This window comes from Hirundo rustica, chromosome 1 (assembly GCF_015227805.2).
Source record: "Hirundo rustica isolate bHirRus1 chromosome 1, bHirRus1.pri.v3, whole genome shotgun sequence".
Lineage (NCBI taxonomy): Eukaryota > Metazoa > Chordata > Aves > Passeriformes > Hirundinidae > Hirundo > Hirundo rustica.
This window is the reverse complement of record NC_053450.1, coordinates 127,518,031-127,540,324: the sequence shown is the minus strand read 5'-3', so window position 1 is coordinate 127,540,324 and position 22,294 is coordinate 127,518,031. Positions and strand designations below refer to the sequence as shown.

At 37.4% G+C, this 22,294-nt stretch overlaps 1 protein-coding gene across 6 annotated transcripts in view; it reads right to left on the bottom strand.

The window, feature by feature from the left end:
• DGKB (diacylglycerol kinase beta) overlaps positions 1-22,294 on the bottom strand; it is a 382,225-nt gene that overhangs the window by 313,217 nt on the left and 46,714 nt on the right. For 4 of the 6 annotated variants that reach the window (XM_040076666.2, XM_040076712.2, XM_040076703.2 and 1 more), the window contains exon 1: positions 21,911-22,016. The exons of the other annotated variants lie outside the window; for them this stretch is intronic. The gene's annotated coding sequence lies outside the window, so the exon portion shown is untranslated. Of the gene's footprint in view, positions 1-21,910; positions 22,017-22,294 lie in introns of those variants that run through there. 6 annotated transcript variants of the gene reach the window in all.

The window sequence follows — 22,294 nt, the reverse complement described above, 5'->3', positions numbered from 1 at the left end:
ATAAAAGATAATGACTGCCCAGTTTGGGAGGAGTCGAGGAGTCACCAGATGCCCGAGCAGCTGCAAACACCTTTGTGGGGCACTGAGAAAATTGTAAGATAAGAACAATAAACGAAGCATGCAACCTTGAAAAATCAGAACCTGAAGACTCCATCTCTTTCTTCCGGTTGGCAGAGAGCTTTGCAGAGGGCAAAAGACTCTAAAACCACCTGAATGTCGGGGAAAGCCCCCGACATATTCCCATGGAATCTTTAACAAAAATATGGTATTTGATTTCATTTTCAATTGAAAAAGGTACATAATTACAGTTTTATACAATTTGTGTTCTTTTTCCATGATGTTCAGTTTTCAATATGAAAGTTTACTTTTGCTAATTTGAGTTTCTCAGTGTTTTTCCCATCTTAAAGAGAAGAAGAATAAAAAAGTTGACCTGTCTCCTTTTTCCCTTAGGAATCCTTTGTCTGAACTAGCTTATATTATGCTTGCATTTTAAATATATTTTTTCTCTTGAGAGAGATTCTGCATTTCTGTTATCTTTTTCTAGCATGCCTTTCTCTGGAATTCTACCTAATTATTTTCTCTCTTTAGATGTTGCAATTAATTCTCCTTATATTTAGCTTATGTTTTTACACAGTAGTCCACAACACTGAAATTATTGCTGCTGCATGTATAATTCTCTACAGATAGGAGAAGAGGGGGACTGGCAGAAGGAAGCATTTTCTAATACATGAAACTTTCAGAAAAAAAACCACCTTTGCTCAAGTCTGAGAATAGATGCAAGAAACATCAAGCTAAGTGAAGGTTAAGATCAATTTTAACTTTTGCTACATTATTACATGATTTGAGAGAAAAAGGTAGTTGGCATCCTATTGCAGGTCTGGAAAGCACCCACGTATCCCTTTAGGATTTGTCTTGGGTTTTGCTTGCTTTGTCTACAGACTGCTAAATATATGCTGGGAGGACACTGGTGGGACTTTACTCCTCCTGACGTCTTGAGGGCCACAGCACAGCCTGTCTTCACCAGACTGTGAGGACAAACACCCAATTTTGCCACATCCCACTTCCTTCTGCCTATAGGACTGAGAACCTTGGAACAACTTGCTTAGATACAGTAATAAACCATGCCCAAATAGACCTGAAAAGAGACACAGGAGAAACACATGGGAAGTATTATTTTACTTCAGTGAGTTGCTTGCCTTAAAAGTGCAGTTGTTGGATAAAAAAAATCTGAACCTGCTTAGCAAGACTTTAGCTTGAAATTTGAAACAATTTCCCCTGACTTTGCGCAATGTTGCCACTTGTGCTTCCTCATCCTCCGCACACGCCCTAGGGACCCACACGATTTTGCCCAAGGGAGTTTTAATCCCATACACAAATTGTAGTCAAGAGCCAAATAATTACTACATAATCTTCATATTAGAACACTTCACCAGTGCAGATCAGCCTTTTTTTGCTATTACTAAATTTGCCACAAACTAAAAATCATCTATATGTTTACTTCTGAATCATAAATATCACTACTTAAACCATTAATCATTTTTGTGCAATTCATTTTTACCATAGTTTTAAAAAGCAAAACATAATGCTTTATATATTTTCTTTCATTTTATTTTAATACGAATAAACAAATACATCTACTGAGGAATGAAACATTTAGTCTATCTTTAAGTCTTACATCAAAATGGCTTGTACATTAGAATATGATAACTAATGAAAAGCCAGAAATCAAAGAGGGTAAGAAAGTGAGGAAAGCAGAGTAAATGCACAAACACAAAAAGAAACTCAGTGATTCGTTGTTGTTTCTGTGCTTAAATTGTTGAAGAAATCCTTTTCAACGACAAAGAAAAACATATAACAAAACGGATAGCAACTGGATAACACTACATTTGTGCTCCTATATGAAGAATAATTACATGATTAAATCTCCTGGACTCGACTCCCACACAGAACAGAAGTATCAGGTAAGAGCACTACCATTCCTGGTAATACTAACTAGAGATGCACTACCTCCATGAATTTATATTCTTGAATAGAAGCAGTGTTAATTGTAAACAATTGCAAACGTGTACCTATTGCGCTAGTTCACATCTACAGAAGCCTTTCTGCCTTCAACCTGCAATCCCTGCTGTTGGTTTGGTTGGTTTCTCAGCCGAAACACTGGGATAAACACAACGCACTTGCATCGCAAATCAGATGTTCAAGTCCTTCTTAGTTGTTTCCTTTGATTCAAAATTCATGATCCTAGAACTTAACTTTTAGTACATACTACCTTCAGCCAACTGAAGGTCTACTCACTGAAACAAAGGTGTCTCAAACAGAAATGTGTAAAATTTGCTTTACACTGACAACTAGAAGAGTTTAAAAATTTGTCCTGAAGAACTTCAATGTGATCCTGAATATGGCAGAATAATCTACAATATTAATGCTCATCTTTTTATTACTAAAGAGAAACTATGAAGAAAAAGCTTCTAAGTTATGAATAGGCACAAGCTTGTTAAGTCACATTCCAGCTTTCATTGGTTTTCAACCTTTTTGCCTATATTTGCTTTATATATCTCAGTTTGTACTTAGCAACTACTGTAACAGTTCTTCCATCTACTTGTACCATGCCATCACTAAAGGTCCAGATGCTTTATGAGAAGGATGCATTTGAAATATTTATATTACAGAGCTTGAATTCCACTGAAATCTTGCAAGATATTTTTTTAAAAAGCAGATTTTTTTAGTGGTTAAGAATTATTCTCTTTTCTACCTTTCTGAGTCCATCCATTGAAGTTTTCAAACAAAGAGATTTTCCGAAGTCCCATGTGTTGTCTACCCTTACCAACAGGCAGAGGATGTACTTATGTAACACACGTCCCAGGAGCTACCCATGTAAAACTCACTTTCATCAACTGTAGAATGTGTGAATTTTAAAAACAGTTATGTTCATGGAAATCATAGAGTCACAGAATGGTTTGGATTGGAAGGGGCCTTAAAGATCATGTAGTTCCAGCACCTCTGCCAAGGGCAGGGACACCTTTTATGAGACCAGGTTTAGAGCCCTATCCAACATGCCTTTGAACACTTCAATGGATGCAGTATCTCCAACTTTTCTGGGCAGCCCCCAGACCCTCACCAGCTCCAGTGCCTCACCACCCTCAGAGTAAAAAAATATCTGTTTAACTTTACTAAGCAATTTGTTATTTATGAGTCATTCCTTTCACATGACCTGTATTAAAATATGCACAATTGAATCCTTCTACATATGAAATAAGCCTAAAAGAGTTTGCTCTACATCACAGCTATGTAATCTGTAAATCACTCAGTTTACGAATGTCATCCCATTTTGGTATAGCTCATGTCATTAAAAAAAAAGAGAGAAAAATTATTCTACTTAAAACCATTCCATAAGAAGTTCTTTTTCCAAAGGTTGTATTTTAAATTATAAAGTTATACTTCCTCATGAAACAGAATTTTTATCTTCTGAGAACCTTCACCAAAGATCATCTAAAACTTCATAAACCCTCCATCCTCAAAAAATATTTGACTAACTTAAAATAAACTTGCTCATATGTTCCAATGGATATTCACAGAACTGATCTTGCTGTACTCCGGTAACTTTCATAATTAAGAGGTTTTTCTTATATCAAGACAGCCCCTCTGTTTTCTCATTTGAGGCACGCCACGTAACATGGGGTGTTTCACCCAAGAAAAAATGACTGTTAGCCACAAGAAGAAAAAGCAAACAAAAATCACCATCGAGAAAGGTGGTCCACTCTCAGGTGATGAGCATCCATACAAATCTCTGATTCAGAATCTGAGGTACAGAAATCCCAGAGTTAAAATGAACTGGGCAAGTGAAATTATGCAGCCTGGGGAATCTATTGCTTTTCTGACCCAAACCACAGTGTCAGCACTCTGACATCCACTGCCCAAATGCACTTCATTTTTCTGCTCATTTTTTACAACCTGGCTAGACCACTGGAACAGATGAAAAATGCCAAGTAATACCAACAATGTAGTAAGTAGTTTTGTGCTTGTATTATAAAAGAAGAAACTGAGATAAGGTTTATTCACTGGAGGGGAGGAATGAAATCCAGGGGGACTTGAAAAGGCTCATGAGGTGGGTCCATCCAAACCTCATCAAGTTCAACAAGACCAAGTACAAGGTCCCACACCTAGGTCAGGGCAGTGCCAAGCACAAATACCTGCTGGGCAGAGAATGGATTGAGAGCAGCCGTGAGGAGAAAGACTTGAGGTTTTCAAGGACAAGCTATACAACACGACCCAACAATGTGCACCTGCAGCCCAGAAAGCCACCTGTATCCTGCGGCTGCATCCAAAGCAGCATGAGCAGCAGGGCAAGGGAGGGGATTCTGACCCTCTGCTCTGCTCTGGTGTGCTGCATCCTGTTCTGAAGCCCCAAACATGGATATGGACCTACTGGAGTGAGTCCAGAGAAGGGACACAAAGATGATCAGAGGGCTGGAGTCTCTCTCCTATGAAGGCAGAAAAAGTTGGGGTTGTTGGGTGAAGAAGGCTCCAGGGAAACCATGCAGCAGCATTCCGGCAACTAAAGGGGTCCTACAAGAAAGATTACTTTAAACTGACAGGGTGGGCTTAGGTTCGATAGTAGGAAGAAATTTCTTTCAACGTGAGTGGTGAAGCACTGGAACATGTTGCCCAGAGAGGTGATGGATGCCTCGCTCCCAGAAACATTCAGGGTCAGGTTGGATGAGGCTTTGAGCAATCTGGTCTGGTGGAAGGTGTCCTTAACAATGGTTGGGGGACTGGGGGTCAGGGGTTTGAAATCACATGGCCTATGAAGTCCTTTCCAACCCAAATGATTGTATGATTCTGTGACTATATAACAGACAGGACAGACCAGCTTTAAGTACAAGGTCTAGAAAATAAAAAAAAGGATAAATATTCCAATTTACAGAAAGGAAATGAAGATCTGAAATTCCTAAAAAATAATACAGACCTAGTGGGGAATTTTAACAAGTGACTAGATCTCAGCTGGCATTACTTATTGCATTTCAAAGTCCTTAGACAGACTGAAGCATTTATTGTTAAATAATTTGCTTGCTATCACACAGGAAGCATGTGTGGAAAAGTCAGGAACTGAACTGAGATTTATAATTGAATATATTTAAACACACAAACCAGGCTAGCTTATGCAGGTCAATAAAACAGTTCTACTTAATAACAGCTTTATTTTTGTCTATCATATCAAGTTGGAATTGGTAAATTTAAGTCTAAATGCCTAAAAATGTATTTAATAACTTAAAATAGAGCTGTAGATTATAAAAATTATCATGGATATCTCATTAACCAAGCCTCAGAATTTTAACTAAAATTCCCTGTCTCCCGTGTACAGCTAGCTTTAGTTAATACACCATTAATTAACAAATGTAGTTCAAAGGAAGTAGACACTTTTGATGAAACCTTGTCATTTACAGATTTAACTACATATATGCAACAATAACACCATTCCAGAAATCTGGGGCTTTTTTTAGATTACTTGAGGTTTAGACTGTGGTTTACTTCAGGGTCCTGGTTTTGCAGTCACCCATGCTGGGGACATTAGAAAATGTCACGGCTCCCATCCAGTTCCAGCAGCTCCATCCCCTTTCCTCAGCACCAGCCAAGCGCTATCCAAAATGGTGCTGGGGAAGGTGCCAGGGCTGAGCCCACACCCCAAGGACCAGAAACACTCCTAATGCATTCACTTGTTTGTCCCAGGAAAAGCACCCTAAAAAAAGAGGAAGACAGGGATTCTGAACAATGTCCCAAAACCAAACACAGATCACTTTGTTTTGAATCTCAATTACTGTGTCGTCCTTGCCCATGAGGGAAGAATAGGTATGTACCTGAAGAGGAGTAAACAAAAATTATGAAAAATCCGATGCTGCTTGGCATACAAATACCGCAAAATGCTAAATCCTCTGCTTTTGGAAGCAAAGGAGAACTCAGTGCATTTAGCCTTTTTCAGATTTTGGCCTTCTCAGATACGCAAAACAAAAGATTATTCAAGAGATTATTATAGATGCCTAACGTTTGCTAGCAGTTTCCAGTTCTCAAGGTTCCCAGGCACAAACTGCATTACTAGATTTAGCTTACATTTCTTAAATTGGCACAACTAAAATAAGAAAGTTATTTCTTTTGGCATCTTAGAAGAATTAAAAACATTGATTTAGTATACCTAAATAATTCACTGTAAAATACACTGTTGTAAATATATATACACCATATGTTGTTTCCTATTTTCATGTTTATTCAAGATAAGTTTATTGAACATAACTGTTATCCTGTCGTTGTTAGTATTTTAGAAACCTACCTATGATGCAGGTGAAATTATGGACAGAAATATTTCTATATAGATACATCAGAATATTCTGATTAAAATAAATAACATTTCATTCTCTTCTGCATATTTCATCCCTACTTCAATTATTCACAAAGTTTATCTAGCCTTTTTAATAATAAGTATTGAAAATAAAAGCAGCAGATCTCCTATAACAGTATTATTAATTACTAAGTCCAAGTTAGCACAGATAGTGGATAAGATAAATACTTCCACTGACTATTTGTGAACCAGAAAGATTACTCTACAGTATTTCTATTTTGTTATCTATGCAGTACTTATTTATTTTATGGCCTTACAATCTATACATATGAAATAAAATGTTCCAGTAAACAGTATTAACAAAAAAAATGTATATTCTTTTTCTGCCAAAAATTCAACAGGGAAAAGATCAAACATATCTTCTTGACAGTTATAATTTCAGGTAATACCATATTTATTGATATTTAAAATTTTGGTTGTACTAAGTATTCCAGAATAGTCAGAGCAGTTACTGTACTAGCATTTTCAAAATACTCCAAAAGCCCCAAAATACTTTACCGAAAATAGCAGACTTGCTTGCCTGGCAGAGTTATGCATACTTTTCAGATCTACCAAATGTTGCAAAAACACGTCTTCTCTTTTATGGGACATCACGATTGCTCCATTTGTGGTAAATTTGCCCTGAGACATAGAATTTTCCAAAGAAAATTGCGTTACAATGGCCCACATCATGCCATCTGTTTTAAAAACTCTCCAGTGATTTCTACAGAGGAAAGTCTTAAAAAATAAATGGAACAACATGTCCCAAAGTACTTTTTTTACCTAACTTAAAAGCTTTTCATGAAAAATATTCTGAAAAATTTAGAAAGCTGTAACATTACCACTAAGTTACACCCTTAATATTCATCTATTCCCAAATGGGTGAGAAGGGTTCATGGAGTGACTGCGACATATGGGAAAGAACTCCACGGCTGCAGAGCAGGTAATGATCCCCACAGTGCAGGGGTTGCACGGGGAGTCACAGCTTTCCCATGAGACGAGTCCTACTTGCTCCCTTCCCTTCCACTCACATCCCCATCAGTAACACCCTGTGCTGCTGTGGCAGCAGCAGAACAGCCAACAGCATCACTCATGTCACAAAAAGGAAGCAGCCATGGAGCCACAGTCCCGGAGTGACCAGAAGGCAAAATGTTCCCAATCTGACAGTCTAATATTACCCCTCCCATTTGGCCGTGCTTGGTCAAATCTTGGTCCTTACAAAAGATACACTGGAAACAGTGCAGATGACACAGCCACACAAAGGCCCACAGACTGGGGGAAGGAGTGGGACAACTCTTTCAGCCTGTGTCAGCACTGTGAACAAATTTCATCCTGCCAAATACCTTAAATGCACTTCACCTGCTCTAGAGAACATCAAGAAAGAAAAAATATCGTCATGTCTTGTTGTCTACTCTTTTTTAAGACTATTTCTCTGACACAGAGTGCAACTATAAATTTTAATGCTGCAGAAACACCATGAACTTACTTCTTTGGTTACTTTTGAAAATGAGATCTCTGAAAACCACCAAAGTATGCACAAAGTTCAAATTTCTGATTACATAAACAAATACTTCATATAAAGAAGCATAGTACCCTTATTTACACTGCACCAGAGCTGTTACTTTTAACAGATACACAGAGAAACATGCCCAGAAATTCCCTGGTGAAGTCATCTGAAATCCCTTTCAAAAGAACAATAACCTTCTGCATCAGTACAGCCTCATACTATCTCACATCTGATTTACAAACAGAACAAAAGTTCCTATGAACTTCATTAGATGGCTGTTACCTAATAATACAAATCTTTTCATAGCACAACCAATGTTCTTAGGTTATCAGTATGTTAGTCAAATTTTATAGATATAAATAGTAATTCTAAAATACCCAAGATGTATACTGAATCTAACTCCCACCCTCTGCACAGCACACACAGAATGTCACTGGCTTTGCAGTACCACTTCACATGGGTGATCTGGGTTTGGGACTGGTCTGATTTGAGTTTGTTTGAATATGAATGATGTAAGGCAGCATTTCGTTTTCATATTTAGAATGGCTTTAGTCATGCAGATGATATGCCTGTCAAAATAGGTCCAAACTGGAATACCAGCAATAGGGAAAAAAAAGAAAGGACATGCAAAGCGTAATAAAAAAATTCTAAAAACCTGATATGAAATCATAGTAATTGCAACATGAAGACACATCTTTCTTTCCCTTGCCAAAGAACCTTCTATGCTCATGACACCTTCTAGATGTGAGAGCTTCCCACTTATCCTTGATCCCAGTGTGTTCCTCTCTTCTGAGCACTTCACATCTCTCTAACTGGATGCTGCTCACTCACCAAAAGAGTTTGTTTGTTCCTCTTGGGCTCTGGAATTCACTAGGGGCATAGTTCATGCCCTCAAAGACTCCCTGCTCTATCCATCCCAAAGCCAGAGCACTTTGCCTCGTGCACAGACTGTGAGCGGTCCTGGCTCCTTTCACCCTTCGAAAGGAATGTGAACACCTTGAATCTCCCACCTCCCATTCTCGCATTCTTGTGATTCAAGGGGACCCATCAGCAGGTGTAGTTTTACTTCCCTGCCTGAGCAAAGTGTGATCGCTAGGTTTCCGCTCAGGTCAACAAATTTCTGAAAAAACCCAATGGCATTTCCAAAGTATCGAACACACAACCATTTATCACTGGGTTTTAACCTCTCATGAAAATGGCTGTAAACATCTCTCTCACACATCCACACACAGAAGGGGAGTGGGGGGGAACTGACAGATTATATTTGATTGTGCCTGGTTGCTCCTGCCAACTTTTACCTCTGCTTTGCTCTGGCAGTCAATCGGTTATCTTCTCTCACAACCACCCACAGCAGTAGCACATGGGATGTTTAGAGGAGCAGTGAGTGCCCCTCATTGTACCCAGTTCAGAGTGCAATGTATACAAATAATCCAGACCATTCCTTCATTGGAAAAGCAAAGACTCATTCAACTCCAAGCATCTTTGCCTGGGAGCCTCTCACTTTTACACACTGCTAAATTTTAGCCACAGCACACAGCAAATAGGAAATCAGAATGACTCTTCCCATATCACTAACTGCTGTAATTCATCCCAAGTAGAAATGTAAATATTTTGATATGGAAATACAGTTAATCCACACTGAAAGAAAATGTAAATCAAATAAAATAATCTGGGCAGTGACTGCCCACTAGTAAAAGGATACCAGCCAACTCACTATCCCCTGTATCAGGTCTGTACTAACCAAAGCAGATGTAGAAATTGAAGGAAAGACACAATTAAGTCAAACACATGAAAGCATCCTCAAGTTTTACTGGAATTCCATTTCAGAAGAGTGGGGTGGGGGGGTGGGGGGCTCTCACCTATTCTGATAGGCAATAATTATTTAAGAATACATACTCTAATGCTTTCTTCTTTTCCCCTTCATGTCCTAGACATGCCAGTTCCTCCCAATCTTGGGACATGCACACTCACAGCCAAATAAACCAACTTCATCAAAACCAAACCACAATCACAGAAATAAAACAAACCAACCGTACCCACACACAAGAAAACAAAAACAAAAACAAAAAACAAAAAACAAAAAACAACAACAACAAAAAAAACCACCCTGCAAAGTAGCTGACTTGTAGAGTAGAAATTCAGTTTCTCTCTGCTGTGGTTGCCTCCAACACAGTCACCACTAGTAGTGCCTTTATCACCATTTGAGCTGAGTCCAAGCAGGTCTCACTTTCACAGTTCCTAATACTCCAAGTGCATTATCAACATCCAGTGGAAAAGAAAAGCAGGAACAGCTCAAGGACATGGAAATGGAGGAGGCAGCAGCAGAGATATAAAAACCAGGGCTGCAGGGGCAGTCAGAGGATGTAAGATGGAGTAAGAGACAGACACAGTTACAACTTTATTCAGCTGCTCTTTTGGTGGTCTGTTTGAGGAAATGTAACAAGTATTTCTTACAAAATACTATAAAAAAGAATGGACAATAAGGGAAAAAACTCAGAGTTGAGCTCATCTGATGCACATTTCACTGACTTTCTGATTCTATAGTGTAGGAAAAAGCTTATACGCAGAGATTAACATTTTTATTTTACAGACCTAGTTCTATGTATGACTGGATATGCATTTTCATGTAGTGTGAGAAATATATATTGTTACTACAGAATTCTCTAGATTTTACTGGTATGTTTTCATCCTTCTAAGACTCTTACCACCATAGTATTTATACAACAGAAAAAAAACCCCTATCATATAATGCACAGCTAATTAGCAATGTAGAGCAGTATACAGAAACAACAGTGGTCTAGGACAGAGGGCTGTATCTGAGACTGATGACTGAAATTTTAATTCTCTAAGAACTAATGTATATATTTTACATATTTCTAGAAAACAGAATTACAAACAGTTTCAATACAGCAAGGTCAAGACAAATAGAAAAATAATTAAAAATTTCAAGCTCCAGAGGCAGGAATTCATCATTGTCTAATGTACTTCCCTCAAAGTATGAGCAGGTTAGAAGCTATTTGCATACGCTTTCCATGCATTTGCTACAAGGGCAATGACACAGCTTGGAGAAAATACACAGAAAATAAACTCACAACACCAGAGGTCACACCTCAATAATAAGAATTATGATGCATGGATTTTAAACTATACATCATTTTTTCATCAAAACTTTGAAGTTTAAGAAACATTGTTCATAGTGCAATATATCCAGAATAAGTAAACTTTAAAAGGAGTTGGAACAGGAGTCTGACAGCCTCAGCCTTCGTCATTTACCATTGCCTTGCCTTATCATATTCACCCTCTGAAGTTCAGAGTCGCAGACCAATACAGTCATTTGATAGAATTCAGTATTCATTCATTTTACTGGTCCAGAAACTTTTCAATAGCTTTTACTAAAGACCTATCTTCCTGACCTAAAACTGCTTAGATTTCTTCGTAATGTAAATTCTTTTACTGTACACCTAACAAGGGGCACAGATCTATCTCATTAGTTCAGACTATGAAAAACAAGACAATATTTCTCTTAGATTCATGTAACATGTTGCAGAACTGTAACTTTTACTAAAAGGATTAAAAAATTATGTCATTCCAAGGTACATACTTTATAAGCATCATTATTTACAAGTATTATAAATAATGATGTGTAGTTAGTTCATACAGAATGATTTATGGGAAAGATATTGTTTTCAATTAAGTGTGATCATCAAATTCTCAGAAATACAATCCTCACAAACAGCCGCCCAGTGTGAAGAGCCACACTTAAAAATTCAGATGTAATGTTGTTTACACATTCTTCAACATTTGAAACACAAGACGTTAAAAAGTGATGACAGTAACAGCTTTGCTTAAATATCTTCACAGATGAGCACAGAAGGCAGACAGACACAGTATTAGATTTTATTCTAAACTAAAATTATCTGAGTATTTAGTCCCCTCTTTGTATAAGATTATTGTTTTAATGGCTTAGTGTTGTACTATAAATCTTAGGTTCTGCTTTTGCCTCCATAGGGACATTCTGTGGCTTCTGGTAAGGGTGTACAAAATTGAGGCTCAGTGATCCCCAACCTTCATGAGGCATCTAACAACATGTTTCCTGAGGCTGTAAATGACTAGGCACAATGGTCCATGTGATCGATTCCAACTCCATGTTCCCACTGCTATATGAAAAGAGGATGACCATGGCGGTGTTGATTTTTTTTTTTAAATAATAATAGAAATATTGCAATATAATGCCACATATTTAGTAGTAATGCATACACACATAGCCCCAGTAACAGAGCTGGCTTCTGTTGGCCACATGAATGAAATAAAAACATTTGTCATGTACTGGACTTTATTCAGATCTACTGTGACCTCAGCCAGGGTTAGTCACTTGGGTAGGATCTGTTTCTCTAACTACCACTTCAAAGTGCAATTCCTGTAAGTAACGAAACTGTCAGATGGATTTCGACAGCTATAAATTTAATCAGGTTCACAACTGCAATGAATATTTGCTGGCATGTTCAGCATGTAGTCAATAGAAATCTATATAGAAGGTATGCAAACTTATATGAACACACCCACGTTCTAAATTAGAAAGTCCCAGCATTTATGGACTAGGCAGCAGAGTATTTTTTATTAGGTTAACATTAAAGATTGGGAAACACAGAAAAGCAAAAAATCAGTAAACATTTCAAAAATATTTTTGAAATCTTTTGGTTTTAATAATTCTTTAAATGAGAAAAGTCATGCAAGAGGTGTGACTCATTGGTGCATAGGGTATCTTTTAAAAAAAATTAAGTTCACTATTATTCACAAAGAAAAACAACCCTTTTTTGTTGGATTTATAAATCATTGTTCTAGTTGTTATTATAGCTATACCAATGAAATATTTAACACAGACACCAAAATGTTTTTAAGGATAGGTACAGGAAAAGATTTAAAGAGTTGAAACTGAATTTAGGTATGATATGGGTACTAAATCCTCTAATAGACTCATTGTCCTTTATCTTGCTTGCTAATGCTATCCTCCATTTCCCACTGGAATAGATTTATATACTTCAGCATTGATAAATCTAAAGTAATGTACATTAAAAAAAATTGCAGCAATGCATTTCAAGTGATGACCAGTGAGCCCATCACTAATGAGTTACCACTCAGAAATGTAATAAAAAATTGGAATTACAATCAGAAAAGATCAGCTCAGTGCTTGACAGCATTCGAAAATAAAAGTATTCAGAAAAAAAATTCAGAATAAAACTATTTATTTCATTGTACAGATAAATGGTATACTTGCATTCTGACCAACATGCAGAGCTTTATTGGATTTTTAAATTGATTACAGCAGAACTGGAAAAAGAGGACAAAAAAGATGGAACATAAAAAATAAGAGTACAGTAGAATTCTTCCATCTTCAAAATGAAACAGGCCTATCTCAGATATCTGTAAAATAATAAATGTGTACAGTGTTGGAACCAGAAGGAACACTCTGGACATCCTCAGCCTATTCTTCTATTCTTTTCTTGATAACCACTGTTAGGAGACAGCATACTACTCCAGACAGAATTTCATCCAGTAAAGCTATTCTTACTCTTTTAAGAAGGATGAAGAACCATTCACCTGCTCCCCTAATAGAGCCTTGATAAGGATATAAATAAGCAACAGTGAATTTTCAGTACAATGTGCAGAATTTGAGTCTCCCAGAAAAAAACAACAAAAAACCCAAACAAATTGCCCCTCTAAAAACAAACACACAAAAACAGACAAACTGATTAAAAGCAATTATTTTTCTCTGGATAAAAATAAGTAAATGCTATAATGTTTACCACACTATGTAATGTGGGTGCTAACTTGCTACATATATAACACATGCTTCCCACAAACATAGAGAACCATACATAAAAAATATTTTATTGGCAATATATAGTTTTCAAAAATATCTGGATAATGAACAATGAAAACATCCCTTTTAGTTGTAATCACGTTTTCTGTCATTTACAGAATTCAACTCCAACTATACTGAGGAATGTAATCCGCTTTATTAACTATTCAAAAGAATCCACCTCCAATACACAAGATTCTTCTCCATGATAAACTTCATGATCATATGTAAGGTCTTCATCATGCTATTTATAACCATTTTAAGGTATTTAATAGCAACATGAGGCTTTTAAAGTATCAAGTCAGAAAGGTTATGCTGTCATGAACTTTCTTTCCTTCCCTCCTTCCATTTTATTAGACTATCTTAAAACTAGAAATATTCAGTGGAGTACATGTTAAATCTGAAGAATCAATGACAACATTGTTGAAGAAAAGGTAAGACTCAGTATTATCTTCTCTTCTTGAACACCCACAGGTTGAAAATCATTACCAGAGCAGTTCTGCCTTCAGGTGCTTGATTTTTTAACAGTTTAAAATCTCTCTGTGCTTTGCACAAGGAGCTTTCCTTTAAACATCCACACCATTTCCTGCATATCCCTAAAACATTTAAATGGCTGTAGAAGACATGGGTTTAAAGTGTTTGAGACATTTAGGTTATATAAAGAAAGCAGACATGCATGTTCAATGCACCTCTGTAAACTGCCTACATGGCCCTCGAACATAGAATTGAATGAAAATAAATTTTGATATTAATATGCAATAATGATCTACACATGAGGTTCATATTAATTTGTTATTATGAAGCACAGCTACCAACATACGTGTTGATATGAAAACAAAAGGCTCAGAAACAAGATCTCATATTGGGATTCATGCATCAAGTTCCCTGGAGAGGAACAGCATTTTAGTCCTTCAGGGGTTAATAATTTGCTCTCAGCTTAAAAGAAATTGCACCTGCTCTGTCAAATCCATATTTGCATTTCCAAAGAATGAGAGCAGCAAACAAGACAAGGGGAGGAGTAATGAAACTTTTCCTGAATAAATTAAAGAACTCTACATAGGGAAGGGATGAAGCATTTGAATCTGAATGAAAACTGCAAAACATGACAAGAAAGATGTACAAGAACTGGAAATCCTTTCCTGTTTGTGATGCTCTCCAGTGAAAACTGGCCAAGAATGTAAATAATTCAAGACAAACTGGAGCTTGACTGAACAGCAAATCCAAGGAGTTGTAACTTGTCAGGATACATAGACGCTGATCTGATTTCAGTACAAACAAACAAAGCAAGAATGTCTCAGTTCTACAACTGCTTTCATTAAAAGTCCACATTTATTTTGGGTTTTGAAAATAATGCTCTGACTTAATTTTATTTTAAGATAGTGGATGAATTATGGATGAATTACAGAACCTTTCAAGATTTCTAGATGATGAAAACACTACTCCACCACCCCCACAGGAGTTGTTATCCTTTTAGTTAGGGTCCTGCACTAATCATGCAGAACTCACTGTCTCAATACATCATCATATAAAGGGTCATCTCTTCCTTGAGATGGACAGCATTCCAAATCACTAATGTAAGATCCAAAATGAAAAACCTTCATGGAGTGACTAAAGTTATCAGGCACGTGCCCTGAACTGAGATAACATCAGAGGGAATATGGCCTAAACCCTGAAGAAGTGTTCTTAAAAGTGTAAGATCTTTTCTATGGCCCATATATTCTTATTAGTTTCCTTTACAGCTACCTGCTTGTTAAACTACACTGAAATACGACTGAATATGTTCCAGTTAGCTGGAAAACTGTATTTGAAGGATTCTACAAATTCTGTCATTAACAGATGACCTACCCTGACTTCATTAGCTCATCAGACCTAAATAAGAACACACAAAAGTTCTTAAAAGAGACTTGAACAACTTCTTGTTCACTAAATAGGCAACTAGATACAGGTACTGGATCTTCATCAAGACTCTTTTGCTCAACACCAACAGAGATATGTAAAAATCACCACCCTGGTGTACTGTGCAATACAGGGTAGAAAAATATATTGAACATTCATACAAGCCAGTTTTTTTAGTTTCTGGGTGAATATTTATAGGAAACAGTCTGAGACAGAACATAAAGTTTTTCTACAAGCAACTATTTTGAATTTACAAAAGCAAAACATTTCATAACTGAACACAATATTTTACAATGTGAGGAAAACCAAATAGAAAAAGGAAGTAGAAGTTCATTCTCATCACAGTACTACAACGTTTTTAACAACATCTAATATTCAAAACCGTGAGTTTTCCCAGGATTCCTCCAGCCATTCCACTTCTATGAAATAAGTTGTGTCAACAGCACTAAGCCTAACAAAGGGCAGTGCAAATTTTTATATCTTTGTTATATAAGATCATATTGTTTAGAAGGTTTGAATTCCTTGACACAGAAGTTGTCAGACTGTTCAAACAAAAATATCTTCATTGGTGCTTTTGAAGTAAAAACAGACAAAATGACCCACTGTACCTCCTGAGCAGAAGTGGCTGCAGTACTACACAATTTTAAATTCACAACAGCATATAAAGATAAACCTTATCACAGATGCAGTAGTTTTTCAATGTGTATGACATGCAAAACAAAGCAAACCTAAATGCTTAAGGCTTCAGAGTTTCAAAGTAAATCCAGAACTTTTAGAAAAGCCTGTAATTTAATTTTTCATTAAAAAGCATTGCTGGAATATAGATAGACTTTTTGGTAAAAACACACCATACTCATGTTTTTGGGACATGAAGAGAAATAGAAATGCTCCAGACTACTTGTTTATTTAGATATGTTTAAAAATAGGTCCTTTGATATTTAACTTCTGGTACGTGGCCCATTCTAATGAACTACTGTTTTATGGCTATTTTACTTTGTGTTTATATTCAGTAATGCATGGAGAAGACTTGATACTTTCTTAGGAGTTCAGTTCTTCCTTACCTTCCTAGCTGAGAAAATAGCCAAGGGTATCATTTATCTCACACAAAGACGGATGTCTTAAAATTAGATTTTAAGCTGTGAACAAGTCACGCCAGCCAGGCACCCTTTATAATGAATTGAGAGACCTGGATACATCCAGAATGTGCTTCAACTGACCTATAAAAGATGTTCATTTTAAAATTAAAATTTCCCCCAGCAGGTGCTTTTGACTTCCCATTAGTAGTAGTAGGAGAGACAGAAGGTAACCAGATGGTATTTAGATGTTGAATAGAAGACAGAATAGACCCAATAATGTATATTTTTTACATTTTAAAAGCTTTATTTCTAAATGATGGCCGAGTTATCAAAATCTAAAGAAACAGACAAAAATATTAAGTAAAATATTCCAGGGTGTATGAAAACAGCATTCTGGTTACAGAAAGGAGATTAAATAAATTTTACTTATCTAAAGCTAAACCTTTCCACAAAATTCTTTTAAATTTTAGAAAAAGGTTTTCATTGAAGACTATAAAAAGAAAAAGAATTGAAAAGAAAAAAAAAAAAAAAAAAGTAAGCATTATATCTCCTTTTGCTTGCTTAATTAATTCCTGCTTGTAATCACATATCTTTCAGTTTTCATCTACTTCAGCATCAATTTTTTGGCTACAAAGATTATATCTTTATTTTCTTTATTCTTTTTTTCCTTCTTAAAATCTCTTTCTGGCATAATGGTGCCTCCCATTCACTTGATTAATTCATAAAGTCATGCAGGAAACAGGCAAAAATCTACAATTAAAGAGGCAAAAACAGCAGCAGACCCCTGAGTCCCGGGATGGAGTGGTTCATATTCTTATGTCTAGGCCATAAACTCCATAGTCTATAGATTTAGAAGAAAACATTACTTCTCCTTTCAGAAGACAAGACAGCAAAATTCGCTGATTTCACACCACCTGAGATTTTCTCATAGGCTGCCTTACTATTTGCCATTCCTCTACTTCACTTAAATTTAGCTTAGTAGTTCTCTACGACCACAAACATACAAATATGTCACTGCATAGAAAAGCCACGTATACTTCAAGAGCATTCAGGATTGTTTTCAGGTAATTTCCAAACACAAACCAGTATATAAATCAGAAGCATCCACCTTCTAAAAATTTAGACCAAAGAGAATGAATTTGACTTGTTGCTTTTACTTTACACAATATGCTTTAAAAGACAAAGGAGAAAAGACAGACATTTCTATTAACTGTCTGAGTCTTCCCCAATCCCTGACTAAACCAACAACATGTGGAAATGCTTCAAAATATTCACAAGGCAACCCAAAAGTCAAGCAAAGCACCATGTCACAGCAGAAGGCTCACAGATCTGGATGCACCAACATGAGCTTTCGTGAAAACTTTCATCTCATCTCTGTTGAGATTGTTACTACTGCAAGGACTAGAGAGTGAGCTTCTTATTACAATTACTGAGCACTAGACATCTCATTGAATGTCTAATTAAAAAAAACCAACATAACAATTTCAAACTAAGTAATCAAAATGCGACTGAAAATCAACCTAAAGATAAATAATTCATGGCATTTGCATTAACTAGCTATTTCTGCCACCATAAAAAGTCATTCGTAAAATCCTCACTAGAGAAGAATGAAGTGTCTAGAGGTCATTTTAGTCATGATTTACTACAGTAAACAACAAACATCTAAAAATAAAAAGCTAATCGGTCCCCAGAATTAGAAGTCTAATTAGTAACACTGAACAGACAAACATGTCTACAACTCCGCTTGTCTTTATTTACTTTTAAAAAATCATTTAATGCAAAACAATAGTGTCAGAGTTGTATACTTACATTCCAAACTTGTATTAAGGGGTAGGACAAGAAATAATTAAAGAGCCTCCACATACTTACATTTGTTAAGCTTTTAAACTTGTGGCAAACTAACTAGATCCCTTCAGGGCTAAACTGCTGCAAACATAATTCAGCAAAGACTTTTATTTTCTTCAGAAACAATTAAGAAAAAAAATGTGTTCTACATTGCAGAAAGCTGTTTTACAGGGTGTTTGGGGACAGTTACTCATCTCAAGTCCAGCTAAATAAATAAATATTTATTTCTCAGTTTCCTAAATTAGCCTAAGTACTTTACTTGCATCAGATCACTTCTATCCCTAGCAAGTGCATTGTTAATGTACTGAAAATTAGGTCAGGTTGATAAAATCAAAATATCAGTTTCAAAGCCCAAATTTTTAACTTTTTTTCACTTTTTTAGGCAAGGTATTAAAATAACTACAAGCATCAAACTCTTCTCAGGGTGAGACCCAGCATGTCACTTCTCCAGCTTTCCTGTACTGTCAATTTGCTGGTTTAGTTATAAAAATAGTCCTCAAAGAGAAAATTATTAATGAAGTACTGTTATGAAAAACTAAGATTATGGATAAGTAATTGCCTTAAGTCTTCTACTACCATTAATAATTATTTTGTAAGTGCCACAGGAAACAACAAACGGACTGAAGAAACTCACAACTGAAGGTCAAGAGATCCTTTACATGAAATTCTTGTCACAAAATGATTGTTTTTAACCTTTTATACCAGCTTCTATTGATTAAACTGGCTGTGAAATGCTATAATTCCTTCAGAAGAACACTTGGAACCTAATCTACACAAGTGTAAAAAATTTGGGAATTACATCTGAAGCAAGGTGTATTCCATATTCTTGTTATCTTTTTTCACTTTAGACAGTAATGCAAAGCTCAGCTGGAAATTTCTGAAGCACGTTGAAAACTTTACTTGATAGCAACAAGCTGTAGGGAGCTTTCAGGAGGCCAGCACCCTTTTCTTCCACAGCACTGAATGAGATTGATGTCTCCCAGATTTGACTGGGATAACTTCATCATAACTTTAAAATAAACATAAATGTCTCCCACAAGTACCTTCTCCTTTCCACAGACAGAAGTCCGTCTGAAATTCCCTTGATCCAGTACAGCAAACCACAAAACAGGACCAATTGTTTCTGTAACCCACTCCCGTCTACTTACTGCCACTCTTCCATAATTCCCGATACAGACGAAAATGTTTCATCATCCACTTTTCATCAAGGCCTCAAAAAAAGTTGTTAAAATTGTATGCAGAAGGCTTAACTTATCAACGGTCTAATAAAGGTCCTAACAATTCAAAGAGAATGAAACATCATATATTATCTATACTCAAGGAGTGTCTGGACAATGCTCTTAGTCACAAAGTTTAGTTTTACGTAGTCCTCTGAGGAGCAGGGAGTTGGACTTGATGATATTTATGGATCACTTAAAACTTGAAATATTCCATGATTCCATGCTATATGCTGTCAGTTTTTATTACATTAAATATAAAGCATGACTTCAGGCTATTGTCTTTCGTTCTTATATGTACCATTCACAACAACTCAGTGCTGCTGACATGCACACACAGAACAAAAGAAGCCCAGACCAGCTATCCAGCCAGCTGACTGAAGTTTTCCAGTATTAACCTACTACTACCTTTACTCCTGAATGTGCTATTTACACTCGGCTTTACCAAAACGCTGCTCTAACACGTTTTCTACAACTCTCATCATTCTCTTTGTGCCTGTTCCAGTGATCTCATTCCATTGGCAAGAGGTACCTAGACCCATCCTATAGTGACACCTGAATGACAGTTCCAGAGCAGAATCAGTGCAGAACCTCCTTATAAGTAAAAAACCTAATATCTAGTGCTCTTTGATCCAATTAACTTTATTACTTTCATACTGCATGAACTCTTAAAAAATACCTGTTCATTCATACATTGCTACTGAATACTGTTCAAGACACCTACAGGTGTTTAGAAAAGATAATTTCAGCTAGTACATAACAATTCATATATACTCCTTCCTTAAAAAATATAAGAAAGGGGTTTTTTTTTTCCTAAACCTGCTTAAGAACAGCAACTTCTGATGTTTGCAGGCCCCTAAATTAGATTAATACAATTGGACCCAAATATTTCAAATCCACAGCGTAATACATATCACTCCACAAACATTTCAGACTATTGAAGAATTGTTCCAGGCCTTCCCTGCCATGATAAACAGCAAAGTCCTTCTACCTTGACAAATGAACAAGAGACAAGAGAACCCCCTGGAGGAAAGCACTGCTTTGTGATGCTCCATGTTTCTTATGTTTGTTTTCCTTCTGTACCAGATAGACATTTCAGGCTCTGAGCAATACTGGATTACCACTCTGGGGAGAAACAAGGGACTTATTTCCTGTCATGTTATCCATAAAGCATAGCACAAGTCCAGCCATTTGGGAATGCATATTAGGTTCTTGGTATGGATTTTTTTTCTGGACGCATAATGACTTTCTAAATATGTGCATCATACCATTCAAGTGCAAAGAAAAACTATTACCTTGCTACATTAGGTCATTTAACCTAAATGGGAGTGGGAAATGTCGAATAGCTTTTATAAAAACTTAAAAGACTACATCTCCTGCTACAATTACTGGTTTTCCCCATCCTGTTGCATTGCCTTTTTTACTATAGGGTTTTATAAGTTTTCCATTTTTTTTCTAAACTTACATCAACCAGATAAAACTGCCTTTGAAAATCAATAAAGTTCTACCTAAATTCATAAAAAAAGTCAAGCAACGAAGACCCTACAATCTGCTTGTTTAGCTATGGAAAAATAATACCTATGATACAGTAATCTGATGATAAAACCTTTAATCCATCTCCAAAACAGGACACTCGCAATGAAAAATGTAATTACATTCACTTCCGACAAATCAAACTGTTCTTTAAAAAGAATCAGAACAACACTGGGCCACAAAACAAACAAACATAAACAAACAAACAAAAACCCCAAAACAAACGCAAAACACGAGAACAAGCTTGTAACATCAACACGTAAAGTTTAAGAGGACCAGCCTTAAAAGCCCAAGTTTGAGGCTGCATCTTTTGTTTCCTGCCCTCGTTGTGCTCGCATCTACACCGGGCGCCTCAGCCTCTCGCTGTTTTGAACCCGGCTACCAGGGGCAGCATCAGGACACTGACTGAGGTTGAGCGAAGTGATACAATTCGACGAGGCAAATTGGCAGTAACGTGAAATCAAAGAGAAGCGTCGTGAAAAATTCAACACAGCACGGCAAGCTACAACTTTCAGCCTAGCCCCTCCAGACACACAGCCGTGCATCACGGCCCCCCCCAGTTCGCGGCTCCCACCACTCCGGCCGCCCAGCGACTCGCGAACTTACTGCAGTGCGATGCGGGCGGAGGGAGCGCTCGGCCCTGGGATGCGAGCGAGCCCGGCGCCCTGGGCAGCCTCGGGACCGGCCATCCAGCCGGGCCGCCGCCAGCGACGGCAGCGACACCGCCGCCGGCCCCCCCGCCCCGCCCCGCCGCCGGCTGCCGCAGCCCAGCGCGCCCGGCCCGGCCCCGCGGGGTCACCGCCGCCCTCGGCGCCGCTTCTCGCCGCCCTCCGCGGCACAGCGCGGAGCCGGCAGCCGCCCTCCTCTCGGGAACGGGCCGGCGCCTCCGGGCGGCGCGGTTTTAAGCGGCGGTGCGCCAGCACATCTCCCACCCCCTTCCCGGCCGGGCGGCAGGGGGGAGGGGAGGACCGAGACACACACGCTCTCACT